This window comes from Lithobates pipiens, unplaced genomic scaffold (genome assembly GCF_037356315.1).
Source record: "Lithobates pipiens isolate NorthernLeopardFrog02 unplaced genomic scaffold, aLitPip1_a1.2 Scaffold_61, whole genome shotgun sequence".
In the NCBI taxonomy this organism is placed as follows: Eukaryota; Metazoa; Chordata; class Amphibia; order Anura; family Ranidae; genus Lithobates; species Lithobates pipiens.
In genome coordinates, this window is record NW_027507883.1 from 2,263,333 (window position 1) to 2,281,880 (window position 18,548).

At 46.7% G+C, this 18,548-nt stretch overlaps 5 pseudogenes; all 5 read right to left on the reverse strand.

Moving 5' to 3' along the window:
- Positions 1–7,803: 7,803 nt before the first annotated feature.
- LOC143958678 (5S ribosomal RNA) lies at positions 7,804–7,922 on the reverse strand (annotated as a pseudogene).
- Positions 7,923–8,244: 322 nt separating this feature from the next.
- Positions 8,245–8,363, reverse strand: LOC143958606 (5S ribosomal RNA; annotated as a pseudogene).
- Positions 8,364–8,464: 101 nt separating this feature from the next.
- LOC143958833 (5S ribosomal RNA) lies at positions 8,465–8,582 on the reverse strand (annotated as a pseudogene).
- Positions 8,583–11,836: 3,254 nt separating this feature from the next.
- LOC143958549 (5S ribosomal RNA) lies at positions 11,837–11,955 on the reverse strand (annotated as a pseudogene).
- Positions 11,956–12,648: 693 nt separating this feature from the next.
- Positions 12,649–12,767, reverse strand: LOC143958721 (5S ribosomal RNA; annotated as a pseudogene).
- Between the last annotated feature and the right edge of the window lie 5,781 nt (positions 12,768–18,548).

Below are 18,548 nucleotides of genomic sequence, written 5' to 3' on the forward strand. Positions count from 1 at the left end.
CAGTTTTGGCCACTTTGAGTCTATGACCATGTTTAATAAGAATGCCCCTAATGTAGCATTTATGAGCCGCCCATAACATGAGGGGGTTGGAAACAGAATCACGGTTATGATCAAAGTAACTTTCTAATTCCCTAAGCAGGTCTGCGTGGGTCTCAGGGTCCTTCAGGAGAGACTCGTTCAGTCTCCACCAGGACTGACCACGCGACTCCTGTTGTAGCTTCAGCATCAAAGAAATCGGGGCATGGTCAGACAGGGCTATGTGGCCTATCTGAGTGTCTGTGACCGCCGGGATAGCATTGTGGGTCGACTAAAAACATATCTATACGTGAGTAAGAACCATGAGCGGTGGAAAAGAACGTATAGTCCCTATCCTGTGGGTGAAGCGTACGCCACACATCGATCAGTCGGTGGGAGTGTAGCAGGTCTCTTATGTGTGAACGCGTTCTCGCAGAAATCGCAGAGGTGCCCGATGATGAGTCTCTGCGGGGGTCCAAGGTGAGGTTAAAGTCCCCCCCAACGATCAAAGTACCCTCCGAGAATGCAGCCAGGGCATCCAAGCATGCTTCTAAGGCCGGCAGCTGGTCCACATTCGGCATGTATAGGTTGGCAAGAGTAAAAGTTTGCGAGTGGAGAGTTCCCTTAATGAAGAGATATCTCCCTTCACTATCGGCTTGGACAGCTAACAGGCGCCACGGCAAGTTTTTAGCAAGAAGAACACACACTCCTCTCGATTTGGAAGTAGGGGACGTGCTGTGGTGGGCCAGGGGGAAGTGCTTACTATAAAGCCGTGGTATTTGGTCTGTCCTGAAATGGGTCTCCTGGAGGAAAACTATTTGGGGCTTCATCCGCCACAATTCTGTTAGGCAGCTGGACCTTTTTTCAGGTACATTCAGCCCTTTCACATTCCAGGAAATCAGCTTCAGGGCCATGACGGCAGTGGTACCCGGCCGGCGGTCCCCACCAGAGTCAGTAGTAGATATAGAGTTCAAGCACAGAGGAAGAGGAGGAGAAAAAGGAAAAGCAGTAACGAAGCGGAGAAGGTCCAGAGTTAGTAGGGAGGAGGAGGGTAGGAGGGGTGGGGATAGATCGGGGAATTGCTAAAGCTCCTATCGGAGAGAACCTGCCGGTTAGGGCAGAGGGGCCTAGTGGGGGAAGAGGTAAGGCACTGCAGAGGGAGGAACTCGTCGGTGCAGTACCCCTCCAGCATCCCATGGTCCATGCAGTCGCAATCGGGCGTGCACGGAGCTTCTTTGGCATCTTAACTACGACATCAAACGCATTATAGAACATCACTGCAGCAGGTATCGGGCAGTTAACAACAGTAGAACAGTGCATAATTAGACCAACATATTAAACTTTTCAACACAGAGTATAGATAAATTTATACCACCCAGGCACCCGCCCCTCCCCCCCCCCCAAAAAAAATGGAAAAAAGGGGGGGGGGGGAGGAGAGGGGGAGGGAGCGGGAACGCCGCCCAGGGGCACCCGGGGGGCACCACCAGGCAGTCCAAAAACACAAAGAGCGCCGAGACTAGGGCACCTGTAGATAAACAGTAACGAGAATGGTGAGCAGTACCGCCAATGACTCAGGGCTTCGTCCAGGAAGCGCAGTGTCCAACTCTGTTCTTCCAATGTCCTTCCTCTCCCCTAGCGGGGGCACTGGGAACAATGGCCCGTGGCATGGTAAACAACACAAAGCTGGATACTCCAGCCGTCTATGTTGGTAGAGAAAAAGAAAACAAAAAAAAGGGTATAACACAGGAATAACGGAAAATTACTGTACTCTCTCAGGGTTCACGATCTTGGGGGGCCTGCGATCTCTGACGTTGGGATCGACGGTGGCGTCTCACTCTCTGTGGCCTGGTTGAGGGGTTGTTCGTCGGGGCCACTGATCCCTGGGGGACAACAGGAGCCAACCAGTCGGGGACCTGAACCGAGGGCAGGCCCAAAGCCTCCAGAAAGGACGGGACCTCCGAAGGGTGTCGTAGCGCAAGGGGCCTCCCATTTTTGCGCACTATAAGGTGAAACGGATGGCCCCACTTGTATGGAATCCTCCGTTCAGTTAGGTGTTCCAGAAGGGGTCGCAGACAGCGTCTCATCTGGAAGGTCTTGCGGGATACATCTGGCAGAAGGGTGACTTGGGCCCCGTCAAAATCAATGCTGCCTTTGCGCCACGACGCTTGCAGGACATCCTCCCTAACTGAGTAATTGTGGAGACAGCATAAAACGTCACGTGGCCGGTTCTCTGTGGGGCTCCTGGGGCCCAGGGTCCTGTGGACTCTATCAATGGCTATTACTGTGTCAGCAGCGCAGTCCAGACAGGCGTTAAATATAGCTGTAACTGTGGCTTTGAGGTCTGCCTGGCCAGTGGCTTCGGGCAAGTCTCTGATCCTGATGTTGCATCTGCGGTTGCGATTCTCAAGGTCATCCACTAGGAGTTGCAACTGTGCCACTCTGTCAGCAAGGGTATCATGTGCGGCTTGCAGGCCAGAAACATCAGTGGTCAGGGAGGTCACATCCGATGCCAGGGTGGTCACCCGCTCGTTCGTAGCCGACACGTCACGTTTGACCCCTGCGATTTCATGTCGCAAGGTCGTTTCAATCCTGGCTGCCATACAGCTAAAGTCTGCTTTAGTGGGAAGGTTTTGGAGTAAAGCTAGGATGGCCTTGTCCCCCAATAATGCTGGTGCTGGTGGCAGCGGTGGGTCCCCCTGTGTGTCTGAGGCGAGAGCAGCCTGGCCATTCGGTCCTGGGATGAGGCTACCACTGCGGGAGGGTCTCTGGGACAGTTGGGAGTTGTGAGGGAACCAGGGTGGCAGGCCGCTATGGTCCGGGCTGTCAAGCGAGGCCATGGACAGTGAGCGGGGGAGACACGGGGACAAGTCACTAGGCGGGGAGAACGGGGGCATGTCGTGTCCCTGCATAGCAGTCTGCTCACCTTCCCTCTGTGCCGCGTGTCCTGGAGCGCCGGAGGCCGCGGGCGCCATCTTGGCTGGATCCGGCGTGGAGGCCGGAGGCTGCAGCGGGACCAAGTACCTGTCCATGGCAGCAGCGGCTTACCCCGCTCGGCTGGCTGTGTTCCGCCGAAGCGCGGAAATGTCGGCGATGCCGAAATATGCGACCAAACTGTGGTAAAGGGGTGCGGAGGGGTCACGGACCGGGAGCTCCGGAAAAGAGCGTCCTCACTCCTTCATGCCTAGGCCACGCCCCCCCCTGGTTAGTGTCTTGATTGGGAGATCGCCTGGGAATACTGGATGCCGTAGGCTTCTTTTTATGTTGTTGGCTTTGACCTGTTTTTTTTAGCTTGTTTCCCAAGGTGACCATCTTGGCCTTTGTCAAGAGGCTTCAGAGTGCCCAAAGAGAGTGCCTACGGCCAAATCCCCTATATAGTATCTTATATATACTAACTAAAAATATTATTTATTATTATAGATATAGATATATAGTATAGTGATTTGGCCGTAGGCACTCTCTTTGGGCACTCTGAAGCCTCTTGACAAAGGCCAAGATGGTCACCTTGGGAAACAAGCTAAAAAAAACAGGTCAAAGCCAACAACATAAAAAGAAGCCTACGGCATCCAGTATTCCCAGGCGATCTCCCAATCAAGACACTAACCAGACCAGATCCTTCTATGGCACCTGGTCTTCCCAAGGAGTCTCCCATCCAGGTACTAACCAGGCCTGACGCTGCTTAGCCTCTGAAATCAGACGAGATCGGGTTCTTTCAGGTTGATGTGGCCGTAAGCGTTCTCTTCAAGACACGCCCAACCCTCTTGACAAACGCCAAGATGCTCACCTTGAGAAACAAGCAAAAAAAAACAGGTCAAAGCCAACAACATAAAAAGAAGCCTATGGGCTTACAGCGGACCTTAAAAGATGGGACCCACTAGCTCTGTCATGGTTCGGACGCTGTAATGTGTTGAAGATGAACGCGATGCCACGACTTCTGTATCTACTACAAGCCTTACCTATCAAAATACCCCAGACTTTCTTTCATGCGGTTCACTCAATCTTTATCAACTTCCTCTGGCGCGGAAAACATATGCGTATTGGTAGGGCAATGCTATTGCGACCGAAATTGCGGGGAGGTATTGGCTTCCCGGACCCTGCTCTATATTACACAGCGACGCACATGATACCGGTGGTTGACTGGTGCCGGTGTTCTGCCATATACTGTCCGGCCATGATATAGTGTCCGCGCCGTACTGCGCATGCGCAGTACGGAGCAGACGAAGCTTCGGAAAATCTCCGAAGCTGAACGGCGCCTGCGCGGTGAGTGGAGGTGGTAGCCCCACCATCCAAGCGGACATAGGGTTGTGAATATTAGAGGGCCCCTCGCAGGCGAGCTTCGCTCGCCACGCTTCGCTCGCCACGCTTCGGGCTCGGCCTCGCTGCGCTCGGCTCTTTTATATTCTTACTCTGTGTCCACTTGGATAGTGGGGATAGAACCTGGACTCGACATCTACCGTATGGAACAGCTCACATCAGCGTTAGGCGACAGGGAGGAAGAGCACACTGCTCGTTGGTTGTCTTGGAGCCTGTTCAGGTTTTCCGACGCATACAGATCCTATCTGTAGGCTCTGGCACGTGTATAGAGGGAAGGGTCCGGCCGTGGGAACCCATCGGAGTCCTCTTTCTTTCTCTCCCTTCTCGTATACCACCCTGGTTCACTCTCTCCCCCGTCTGCCTCGTAGCACTGTTAGCCCCCTATAACTTTCATTCTTTCTACCCCCATCCCCTTCTCCTGCCCATTTGCTCCCCCCTCTTTCCCTACCCCCTAACTCCCAAGTATAATTAAAATACATGGTGATTGCAAGGATCTTTTCGTTTTGTTCCCTCGATTTCCCAGCCAGGGGTTGGCGGCCCTCGGGGTGGTCCCGGCTGAGCTCTTTGACCAATAGAATGAAGGTGACCGATGTTAGAGGCCCCTCAGTCTGGGCCTTGAGGGGGATCGCCCCGGGGACTGCCCTGGTTTATAAGTAGACACTGGGGTGCCAGATCATTAGAGTGGGATAATGTGGTGGCCTAGCCACGGCTGGGGCTGCTGCTGACATAAGTTGTTAGGTTTCCCCCGGTCCCCCACGAAGTATTAACTATGTATTTTTGTTAACCTGGAAAACTGAGGGATCTATGTCTTTTACAGTTTGTCTCTGTATTACCTGCAATCCATAAATAAAGAATAAAAAAAAAAAAAAGACACTAACCAGACCAGATCCTTCTATGGCACCTGGTCTTCCCAGGGAGTCTCCCATCCAGGTACTAACCAGGCCTGACGCTGCTTAGCCTCTGAAATTAGACGACATCGGGTGCTTTCAGGTTGATGTGGCCGTAAGCGTTCTCTTCAAGACACGCCCAACCCTCTTGACAAACGCCAAGATGGTCGCCTTGAGAAACAAGCAAAAAAAACAGGTCAAAGCCAACAACATAAAAAGAAGCCTATGGGCTTACAGCGGACCTTAAAAGATGGGACCCACTAGCTCTGTCATGGTTCGGACGCTGTAATGTGTTGAAGATGAACGCGATGCCACGACTTCTGTATCTACTACAAGCCTTACCTATCAAAATACCCCAGACTTTCTTTCATGCGGTTCGCTCAATCTTTATCAAGTTCCTCTGGTGCGGAAAACATATGCGTATTGGTAGGGCAATGCTATTGCGACCGAAATTGCGGGGAGGTATTGGCTTCCCGGACCCTGCTCTATATTACACAGCGACGCACATGACACCGGTGGTTGACTGGTGCCGGTGTTCTGCCATATACTGTCCGGCCATGATATAGTGTCCGCGCCGTACTGCGCATGCGCAGTACGGAGCAGACGAAGCTTCGGAAAATTTCCGAAGCTGAACGGCGCCTGCGCGGTGAGTGGAGGTGGTAGCCCCACCATCCAAGCGGACATAGGGTTGTGAATATTAGAGGGTCCCTCGCAGGCGAGCTTTGCTCGCCACGCTTCGGGCTCGGCCTCGCTGCGCTCGGCTCTTTTATATTCTTACTCTATGTCCACTTGGATAGCGGGGATAGAACCTGGACTCGGTGTGCAGGCGCCGTTCATGCTCGGCAATTTTCGGAATCTGTGTTGCTGTGTACTGCGCATGCGCAGTACACAGCGGACACTATCCGATGGGGAACCATATGTGATAAGACACCGGCATGGGGAACTGAAGCTATGGGTCAAGCTAGAGCAGGAGATGGCGCGGGTTCCACTGGCTGGTCTGCCTTGGGCGGGGAGGCCATTGGAGCCCTGTGTGACTACTCACCCGTTAATTGGCCCCTCGCTCGCCGAGATGGATAGTTTTTTTCACCTTTCCTACCTGACTAACTTCCCTTCTCCTATGACCCCAATTATTGGACATCCTAGATTCCCTCCGGGCCTGTCTGACCAGGCCTTTACCAGGCAAGCCCCGAAAGGGCTTCTGAGAGCAGCCCTATTTCTTGGACCCACGGGCTTGATTCCCACGGGGACCATACTGCTAGAGCAAGTACCTGTTGCATTGGATAGCTGGAGAGCTAGACAGCTAATCCATTTCCTCGGACCACTACCTAACCATTCGTTCTTCTCTAGACAATTCCACCCCTTCGAGGAACTTTGCCTGGATGATGGCCCAATTCGTGGTTCCCTCTCTAGGTCCTACCAAATCCTGACAGACGCACAATCCTCCACGGATCCACCCTTCCTAGCTAAATGGAAAAGGGACTTACAAACTACATTCTCCAAACCACAGAAGGACAGAATACTCTTTTTCGCCCATAAGTCGTCACTCTGCAGTAAATATCAGGAGATCTCATATAAGCTGATCACACGCTGGTATCGTACACCGGTGGTGTTGGCCAAAATATTCCCCGGTCAATCTGACCGCTGCTGTCACTGTGGGCAACAGACTGGCACCATTCTCCACATTTTCTGGGAATGCCCTAAATTACAAACATTCTGGCAGCCTGTCCTGAGACTCATCCACAAGTTCGCAGACATTTCCTTAGCCAATGATCCCGCAGCAGTTCTTCTCAATCTAACTCCTATGTCGAGAAAGCGTTATCATAAGTCCTTACTTAAACATCTCCTCAATGCAGCTAGGGCCTGCATCCCAAGTCAGTGGAAAGAGCAATCTGCTCCAATGGTGACCCAGTGGTTCGCAAGGGTAAATGATATTGAACGAATGGAAGACCTGACTGCCACAATGAGGGATAAAATGGAGGAGCATGGGAACAGATGGTTCTACTGGACCCAGTTTCGCTTTTCGGAAGAATACCTCCGCGAGACATAGTAAGCTCATGGTGATCGTTGGAGATCGCTGTTCCAAACGTTGGACAGCTGATGAGCTGGTGAGCCGAGGGCGTCTCTTGCTCCCTGGGAGGGGACCCCACCCTATCCACTCTACCCACGACACCCCCTTACCCCTTCTTTTCCTTTTCTGCCATTTCCTTCCCCAATCTTCTCTTTCCCCTTCTCCCTCCTTTCAGTTCTACTATTTCCCTTCTTAACTCAAAAAAGGGAAAAGAAAATGGTATGTTCCGACCCCATTTGACTACTACACAATACTCTTCCCCTATCTATGGATATCTAAACTCTTTGAGGGTAGCAGGGCTAGTATCAATAATATTTTAAGTGGTAGAGGATCCCAACGAGATGGAGCTTTAATCTCATCTTGCAAAGCTGTACACGTGCTATTCTCCTCAGACTTCTTACCATTGGCTCTGATATCCATGCAATATGATCATTTGATTGTAACTATTTGTATCACACATTCTGTGAAGTTGCCTTTACATTGTATGTCGCATACTACTAAATAAAAAATAAAAAAAACAGAAGCCTATGGCACCTGGTATTCCCAGGCGGTCTCCCATCCAGGTACTAACCAGGCCCGACACTGTTTAGCATCCGAGATCAGATGAGATTGGGCGCTTTCAGGGTGATGGGGCCATAGGTGATCTCTTCGGGCACTCTCAACCCTCTTGACAAATGCCAAGATGGTCACCTTGGGAAACAAGTGAAAAAAAAAAACAGGTCAATGTCAACAACATAAAAAGAAGAATACGGCACCTGGTATTCCAACGCCATCTCCCATCCAGGTACTAACTAGGCCCAACCCTTCTTAGCCTCAGAGAAGAGAAGAGATAGGGCTCTTTCAGGGTGATGCTGCTGTAAGCGATCTCTTTGGGCACTCTCAACCCTCTTGACAAATGCCAAGATGGTCACCTTGGGAAACAAGAAAAAAAAAAAACGAATCAACGCCAACAACATAAAAAGAAGCCTACAATAACTGGTAATCCCAGGTGGTCTCCCATCCAGGTACTAACCAGGCCAGACTCTTCTTAGCCTCCAAGATCAGACGAGATTGGGTGCTTTCAGAGTGATGTGGCCATAGGCAATCTCTTCAGGCACTCTCAACCCTCTTGACAAACACCAAGATGGTCACTTTGGGAAATAAGCGGAAAAAAAAACAGGTCAACGCCAACAACATAAAAAGAAGTCTACGACACCTGGTATTCCCAGGCGGTCTCCCATCCAGGTACTAACAAGGCCCGACTCTATTAGCCTCCAACATCAAACGAGATCGGGTGCTTTCAGGGTGATGTGCCCGTAGACAATCTCTTCAGGCACTTTCAACCCTCTTGAGAAACGCCAAGATGGTCACCTTGGGAAACAAGTGAAAACAGGGAAGGCCCTTGCTTATGTTGTCAACGGACGCGGAGAAGGACTTTGACAGGGTGGCCTGGCACTTTATGCAGGCCACCCTGGAACATATAGGTCTTGGCCCCAACATGATGAGCTGGGTAATGTCGCTTTACTCCACGCCGTCGGCAGCGGTACGGGTGACCGAGGGGTGCTCGGACTCTTTCCCCATCACTAATGGGACGAGGCAGGGGTGCCCTCTGTCTCCCCTAATTTTAATTCTGACACTGGAACCACTTATGTGTCACGTTCGGAATGACCCGAATATTACTGGCATATCCAAACCCTCGGCACACCACAAAATTGCGGCGTACGCTGACGATCTAATTTTTTCCGTCTCCAATCCAAACATTTTGCTTCCCAAAATACTTGCGTCTCTACAGCGACACGGCAGCCTATCAAACTATAAAAACAATTGCGCCAAGTCGGCTGTATTGAATATATCGGTCCCGGATGGTGAGGCCAAGAGGCTCCGGTCCGCTTTTCCATTCTACTGGGCTGAAAAATCTATACGTTAACTGGGCGTTGACATCGCAGCGGATTTAGCGCAATTGTACCTGCTTAATTTTGTCCCTCTCCTGGATAGACTGAAATCTGATTTGGGAAACTGGCATGCTTTAACACTGACCTGGTTCGGGCGCTGTAATGCATTCAAAATGATGGCCCTCCCTCGGATCTTATACATGTTCCAGACATTACCGATCTGGTTACCCCCAATTTTTTTCAGACAACTGCAGGTGCTGCTCCGGGACTTTATTTGAGCGCGCAAACCGCCCAGAGCCCGTTTGCAATTGCTTGCCAGACCAAAGGACAAGGGGGGTCTGGGTCTCCCAGATCTCAGACAATACTACAGAGTGACTCTGCTAGCGAGAGTCGTTGATTGGCATTGTAATGGCCCACACAAGCAGTGGGTGGAGATGGAGATTGAGGATGGATCCATTCCCCTATTGACCTCCCCGTGGCTCCTGTCCTCCCTACCAAAAGACCTCAGAGGTCACCCCGTAGTGGGAGCTACGTTGGCTGTTGTGCGGAGGTTGTTCCGCTGCACACACATTGCTCCCCTGCCATCACCAATGACTCCGGTTATAGGTAATCCAGACTTCCCACCGGGATTTACCAACAAGAAACTGCGACAGTTGACAGTGGTGGGGAAACAGCGTCTGGGAGAGGTGTGGCCCACGGGAGGGCTCCCGACCACGCAAACTGACGCCGAGCTTTCTGACCCTCCGCTTGACTTGTTTAGTGCTTATCAACTTCGTCCCTTTCTTCTGGCCATACAAAGGGCCCCCTAAACTCCTAGAGACCTGACACCCTATAAATCCATCTGTCACAAAAGGGAACCTGTGCGACACACCCTCTCCCTCCTGTACAACCTATTGAGTAGTCAGGAGGAGGAGTCGACCCCACCATTTATCCACAAATGGGAGAGGGACTTAGGCATCACATTTACCCCACAACAGATAGGGAAGATCCTGACCTTAGTACATAAAGCTTCCATCGCAAACCAATATCAAGATACAAGATAGTCTCACGCTGGTATAGAGTCCCATACCTTCTGAATAAAATGGATAGATTGATCCCGGATGTTTGTTGGAGGTGAAATTCAGATATGGGGACCATGGGACACCTTTTCTGGGCATGCCCGACCTTGAGGAACTTTTGGGTTCCCAGTAGCGTGCCTTCTACACTTGACCGAACAGCCTGTTCGAAAATACAAAAAAACCCTCACAATGCAACTCCTGAATGCCGCCCGGGCCTGCATTCCCGCACTGTGGAGGCAGCCTCAGCCCCCATCCAAGGTGCTGTGGTATTCCAAAGTCAATCATATTCTCCGGATGGAAGAATTGACCGCCACCCTTCACAACACTGAAGAGGCATTTAGTGTTACATGGAGGCCCTGGAGGTATTTTACTGGTACTCGAGACTACATTCGGAAGGTGAGCAGTGCCCCCGTCCCAGAAAATGACTGAACATCTAACGTTTACCTACGTAGGCCATGTCTGCCCTGGGTGGCATTCCCCCCCTCCCTTTTTGTCTTTATTTTTCTTTTTTTCCCCGCCGATATCCCCCCACCTCCTCTCTCTCCGTCTTTGCACTCTCTTCTTCCCCCGTCCTCCCTTTTGACTATGCCTTGTCTCCTTACTAGCCTTTGGGACCCAGAAGAGCCCCAGGGTTCTGGACACGACCGGCTCATATTTTACTCTGGTTCACATAGGTCATGATAAGCTGGCTCGCTGTGGTCCCAGTTGCTCTCCATGATTACATTTGTCCGAACAGGGCTGCATTAGTTATACTGTACTACATGTCCGAGGTGGGGTTTCTCTATTTTCTGCATGAAACTGTAGGACTCCCCTCTGAGAACCCAGAGTTATTTGGCTGCCTATTTTTTGTTAGCATGTAATTGTGACCCTGGGTCATGCTGTATGGTTGACTGTTATATTTATGTTGTTCTACTTAATAAAAGAATAAAAAAAATAAAAAAAATAAGTCAATGCCAACAGCTTAAACCTAAAGCCTATGGCATCGAGAAATCCCAGGCGGTCTCCCATGCAGGTACTAACCATGTCCCAACCCTGCTTAGCCTCTGAGATCAAATGCACGCTCAACCCTCTTGACAAACGCCAAAATGGTCACCTTGGGAAACAAACAAAAAAAACAAGTCAACGCCAACAACATAAAAAGAAGCCTGTGGCATCTGGAAAACCCAGGCGGTCTCCCATCCAGGTACAAACCAGGCCCAACCCTGCTTAGCCTCTGAGACCAAACGAGATTGTGCGTTTTCAGGGTGTTGTGCCCGTAAGCAATTTCCTTGTGCACTCTCAACCCTCTTGACAAATGCCAAGATGGTCACCTTGGGAAACAAGGGAAAAAAACAGGTCAAAGCCAACAACATAAAAAGAATCCTACGGTATCCGGTATTCCCAGGCGATCTCCCAATCAAGACACTAACCAGACCAGATCCTTCTATGTCACCTGGTCTTCCCAGGCAGTCTCCCATCCAGGTACTAACCAGGCCTGATGCTGCTAAGCCTCTGAAATCAGATGAGATCGGGTGCTTTCAGGGTGATGTGTCCGTAAGTGTTCTCTTCAAGACACGCCCAACCCTCTTGACAAACGCCAAGATGGTCGCCTTGAGAAACAAGTTCAAAGCCAACAACAAAAAAAGAAACCTATGGCACCTGGTATTTCCAGGCGGTCTCCCATCCAGGTACTAACCAGGCCCGACACTGTTTAGCCTCTGAGATCAGATGAGATTGGGCACTTTCAGGGTGATGGGGCCGTAGGTGATCTCTTTGGGCACTCTCAACCCTCTTGTTAAGCGCCAAGATGGTCACCTTGGGAAACAAGCGAAAATAAACAGGTAAACGCCAACAACATAAAAAGAAGCCTACGGCACCTGGTATTCACAGATAGTCTCCCATACAGGTATTAACCAGGCCGTACACTGCTAGGTCTCCGAGATCAATGAGATTGTGCGCTTTCAGGGTGATGTGGCCATATGTGTTCTATTTAGACACTCTCAACCCTCTTGACAAATACCAAGATGGTTATCTTGGGAAACAAGTGAAAAAAAAAGGTCAACGCCAACAACATAGACCCTGGCGGTCTCCCATCTGACCCAGACCCTGCTTAGCCTCTGAGATTTGGCGCTTTCAGGGTGATGTGACCTCAGACGAACGCTTTGGGACATACTCAAAACTCTTGACTGATGCTAAAATGGTCACCTTGGGAAACAAGCGAAAGAAAAACAGGTCAAAGCCAACAATATAAAAAGATTCCTACGGCACCTTTAATTAGGTACTATCCAGGCCGGACCCTGCTTAGCCTCTGAGATCAGATGAGATTGGGCGCTTTCAGGGGGATGTGGCCGTAGGAGATTTCTTTGGGCTCTTTCAGCCCTCTTGACAAATGCCAAGATGATCACCTTGGGAAACAAGCGGAAAAAAAAAACCATGTCAACGCCAACAACATAAAAAGAATCCTACGGCACCTGGTATTCCCAGTTGGTCTCCCATCCAGTTACTAATCAGGCCCGACAATGCTTAGCCTCCGAGATCAGACAAGATCAGGCACTTTCAAGGTGATGGGGCCATAGGCGATCTCTTCGGGCACTCTCAACCATCTTGACAAACGCCAACATGGTCATCTTGGGAAACAAGCGAAAAAAAACAAGTCATTGCCAACATTGGAGGCTAAGCAGGGTTGAGCAATCAGTTTCCTTGCCTGAAATAGGCATCTCAGAACTGCCATCTGGCTACTTCCCGGGTTTCCAACTCCTTCAACTAATCCCAGGAGACAATACTTCGCCTCCATCCTGGTGGAGGTTCCAACCACCCGATCAATGGTTCCTGTCACCTCTGTCCAGTAGCGGATCAACTTCGGGCATCTCCAAAACATGTGCATCATGTCTCCCCCCATGTTCCCGCACCGGGGGCAACTTGCGTCCGGCCGTTCAGCCAAACTGAAAAAGTTTACGAGGAGCATAATAGGTTCTATATAATAAGAACAGATGTGACATCCTGTGTGAGGAGAGCCACAATTCACCACAGGCAGGATTCCTGTGGCCAATTATAGCTCAGGGGGGTTTAGTACACACCCCACACTATATAAGGCCGCCAGCACGGCGGCCTTGTATAGTGTGTTGCGGTGGTCAGGGAAAGAGGACGATAGGCAGGGACAGTGTCTTTACTGCTTGGGAACCTAGCACTGTTACAGTGGGTGTTATGTGCCTCCTGCACAGTACACACCTGAAGCTACCCTTTATTACTGGTGTTCAATTTCTGCAATACATGCATTTGCAGTGCAGAAGTTAGAGTCGGTGTTGTGTGCCTCCTGCACAGTATACACCTTATTGCTGGTGTTCTGTTTCTGTAATACAGGAACCTAGCACTGTTACAGTGCTAGGTTGTACAGAGAAGCTGGTATATATAGAAGACTACAGCATACAGAAGAAAGGCTAGTGAATACAGAATACAGGTTTCGTGTATGTAGATAGGCTTGAGTATACAGAGATGCTAGAGTAAACAGTGAGGCTGGGGTACACAGAGAGGCTAGTTTAAAGACAAATACAAAGATGTTAGTGTATATAGAGAGGTTAGTGTATAGAGAGAGTCGAGTGTATACAGAAAGGACAGTGCATATAGAGAAGCTAGTGTATACAGAAAGGGTATACATGAAAGCTGACATTCTATACAGAAGACTGGGTAGTGTATACAGAGAGCCTAGTGGGTACAGAAGACAGGCTGGTGTATTCTAGCTAGTTTTTACAGTCTAGTGTATACAGAAGACAGGCTGTGGTATACAGAGAGTTTAGTGTATTCAGAGAGTCTAGTGTATACAGTCGGCGAGTGTATACATAAGACTGGCTAGTTTACACAGTGTTTACAGAGATGCAAGGGTGTACAGAGAAGCTGGTATATATAGAAGACTACAGCATACAGAAGAAAGGCTAGTTAATACACAATACAGATGACTCGTGTATGTAGATAGGCTTGAGTATACAGAGATGCTAGAGTAAACAGTGAGGCTGGGGTACACAGAGAGGCTAATTTAAAGAGAGGCTAGTATATACAAAGATGTTAGTGTATATAGAGAGGTTAATGTATAGAGAGGGTCGAGAGTATACAGAAAGGACAGTGCATATAGAGAAACTAGTGTATACAGAAGACAGGCTTGGGTATACATCAAAGCTGACAGTGTATACAGAAGACTGGGTAGTGCATACAGAGAGTCTATTGGGTAAAGAAGACAGGCTGGTGTATTCTAGCTAGTTTTTACAGTCTAATGTATACAGAAGACAGGCTGTGGTATACTTGAGGGTTTAGTGTATTCAGAGAGTCTAGTGTACAGAGATGCAAAGGTGTACAGAGAAGCGAGAAGCTAGTATATATAAGGCTAGTGAATACAGGCTAGTGAATACAGAATACAGACTCGTGTATGCAGATAGGCTTGAGTATACAGAGATGCTAGAGTAAACAATGAGGCTGGGGTACACAGAGAGGCTAATTTAAAGAGAGGCTAGTATATACAAAGATGTACGGCACCTGGTATTCACAGATAGTCTCCCATACACGTTTAGTGTATTACAGAGATGCAAGGGTGTACAGAGAATCTAGTATATATAGAAGACTACAGCATACAGAAGAAAGGCTAGCGAATACAGAATAAAGGCTGGCTTCTACGGAGAGGCTACCACTACGGAGATGCAGAACACTATCTAGGGTATATAGAGAGGTTAGATTATACAGAGAGGCTAGTGCATAGAGTGAAGCTATTGTATATATAGAAGCCTGGTTAGTGTATACAGAGAAGCTAGTGTGTACAGAAGAAAGGCTAGACAGGCTATAAAGAGAGACAAGTTTTTACAGAAGACAGTTTGGGGTATACAGAGATGCTAGTTTATACAGAGGATACAGAAGACAGAAGACGGGCTAGTGTATTCAGAACATAGGCTAGTGTATATCGAAGACAGGCTATTGTATGCAGAAGACCGGCTAGTGTAAACATACTGGTGTATATAGAGAGGCTAGTGAATTTAGAGGGTAGGCTAAGTGATAACAGAAGACAATCTGGGCTATACAGAGACATCTCATCATTTCATCTAGCTCACATCTCTAATGGAGTTTGTCTCATTGCCATGTTATGCCTTTTCATTCTTATGCTAAATATAGATCACTACACGATTTTAATCATCCACATCAAGCATGCAATAAAACTATCATACATCAAAATAAACCATGTACGCTTTTGCTCTATTTTGCATATTTGTACCGGGACTGTGAGTATGTGACAGTCCTGACACACCATCCTGACTTATTTTTCTTTATTTCTTATTAGAAATGGAGAGTACTATCTCAAAATCCGCTTAAATCTATTCACTTCCATGAGTTCTACCGCTAATTGTACCTTAATGCAAAATGTTCACAAAACCATCCATTTGCTACCAGACATGCTGCACATACTAAGAGTAATGTAACCATCGCTCTCTAACGATGTAAACAGTTTTATTGCTTTTCTGATATTGACCGAGTATCTCTGACATTAACTGAGTATCTCTCTGCACTATGATCTTATTAATAATAATAATAATAATAATAGGATTGTGTAATGCAAAGATCAACTAGTCTAATATAAGCTTTCTCATTGGTACCGGCATATCCTTTAAATTTAGACTAACGCAACTATTTCTCGGCCATTTTCAAGCTAAGCTTTCAATCTCTTACCATTGAACAGCGATACTTCCTCCCTACAATATTAAGCCATTTAAATGTCCTATTGGTCGTCTATATTATACAACTCTCTGAAAAGCCTATATGTAGAGAATAAAACTAGTCTTACATCTTAATAAAACAGTTTTATTACTCAACCAGTATCAGCTGTCATGTACTGTATTACTTCTTTTTCTCCACCTTATCTGTCACAGTTAAAACACAGTGACAAAACATTTCTTTTTACCGCAGCAAAATGTGAGAAAAGCAGTGTAAGCCGTCTTTCTGCCATATGCAACCATCTCTCGCTACCTCTATGCAATGGGATTCTCTTTCCAGTGGAAACTGAAAACAGTCAGTGTAAGCCGTCTTCGTGCGTAACAAAATTAATGGAACGATTTACACGTTAGAATTTGCAAGCTACGTCAATTTACCCTTGACTTTGCAACTATCCCTTGATCCCTTTTGTGTATTCACTTTATCTCGACCTATATATACTGCCTCAATATTTTCCTAATTCGTTTTGCTATACTTATTATTATTATATTATAGAGATTACTAACTCTAAATCTTTGTAAACCTAACCATAGTTATAATGTCTACAGCTAATTTTACGTTAAAGCAAAATTCACACAAAACCATCTTTTTAAAACCTTTTACACACTGCACATTAAGATTAATCCAACCATCTCTCGCTACCTCTATGCAATAGGTTTCTCTTTCCAGTGGAAACGGAAAACAGTCAGTGTAAGCCGTCTTCGTGCGCCGCAAAATTAATGGAACGATTTACACGTTGGAATTTGCAAGCTACGTCAATTTACTGTTAAATAGAGTACCTTTGCATTTATCCCTTGACTTTGCTACTATCCCTTGATCTTTTGTGTATTCACTATATCTCGACCTATACATACTGCCTCAAAATTTTCCTAATTTGTTTTGCTATACTTATTATTATTATTTTATAGAGATTACTATCTCTAAATCATTGTAACAAGTTATAATGTCTACAGCTAAATTTACGTTAAATCAAAAGTCACACAAAACCATCTTTTTAAAACCTTTTACACACTGCACATTAAGATTAATCTCTCGCTACCTCTATGCAATAGGATTCTCTTTCTGACTCTATTTTGTTTATTACTTCTTCTCCACATTAACTGTCACACTGATAACCATTTGTAACACATAACACTTGCAACACATTTTTTAACAGCGGCAAAATGTGAGAAAAGCAGTGGGACGGTTTACTTGATTGAGAAGTGGTTGCAGTAGCAAAGCAAAGCAATACAGTTTGATTACATTAATAACACATAATGCATATTTTACATTCATTTTACATTCACATCATGCATACATCCTAATGTAAGCTGTCTATCACTATTAATGTTCATGGTTACTGATACATTATGCCGATGACCAGTGGAAACGGAAAACAGTCAGTGTAAGCCGTCTTCGTGCGTAACATAATTAATGGAACGATTTACACGTTGGAATTTTCAAGCTACGTCAGTTTACTCTTAAATACCCTTTAGCTGCTTAGCTCACACTTTGCTGTATGTAGCCGCGTTTACATGTAAGTAACCAATGGGGATTGACATTTCATGTCCATCTCACATCTCTAATGCAATTTGTCTCTTTGCCATGTCATACTTTGCCAGTTATTATACTTTCTCATTCGATAGAAACCTAGTCGTTGCTGATATTTCATGATTACAGCAATCATCTCATCTAATTGCTATTCCGACATTTTGCCTTGGTATTACTTTGCAACGCTCTATTGAATAATGTAAAGGTAAGCTAGATATTTTGTGTATTTCCACTTAAACTCGACCTGTATATACTGTCTCAATATTATACTTTCTAATTTTGCTAAATTAGATTATAGAGTTTGCTATGTCTAAATCCAGGTTACCTACTCACCTTTATTACGTATACTGCTAATTTTAGGATAATACAAAACCATCTTATTGCTTCTTTACACGCTGCACATATTAAGAATAATGCAATGCTACCGTGAACAGTTTAATTGCTCGGGATAACTTTTACATTTAGAGTAATGAAATGATTTCTCAGTTTTTTTGGAGCTACTGCAACTATCGCTTCCGATCTCATTTCAACTGCAATACTTAATCTCTGCTATTGCAGAATATTTAGCTGCTGACACGTAATTAACTTGATTGATAAAAACCTACACACGTTGTTGCTGTTATTTCGTGTATTTCCACTTAAACCCGTTATAGTTATTTTGCTATATTTATTACTAGTATAAACAGATTACTATCTCTAAATCCTGGTAAACCAGCTCACACTAAACCATCTAATTTCTACCTTACACGCAGCACATATTAACATATTAACATTTAGCCGGTATAGTGAAATAGTAAACGAAATGTGTAGATCACTCATCTAATATCGTCTTTTCAGTGCTACCGGAACAACTTTTAAATTTAGAGTAATGCAACGATTTCTCAGTTTTATGAAGCTACTGCAACTAACGCTTTGGATCTCTTTCCTGATAAATTACGCTCTGCAATATTAAGCCATGTAAATTGTCCTATTGGTCTGCTAACAATGCTATGTATAATAATACAAATCTTTTAAAAGCAATATCGTCTCACTGTAATACTTACACTCTGCATAATATATATAAATAATGCGAATAATGCTAATA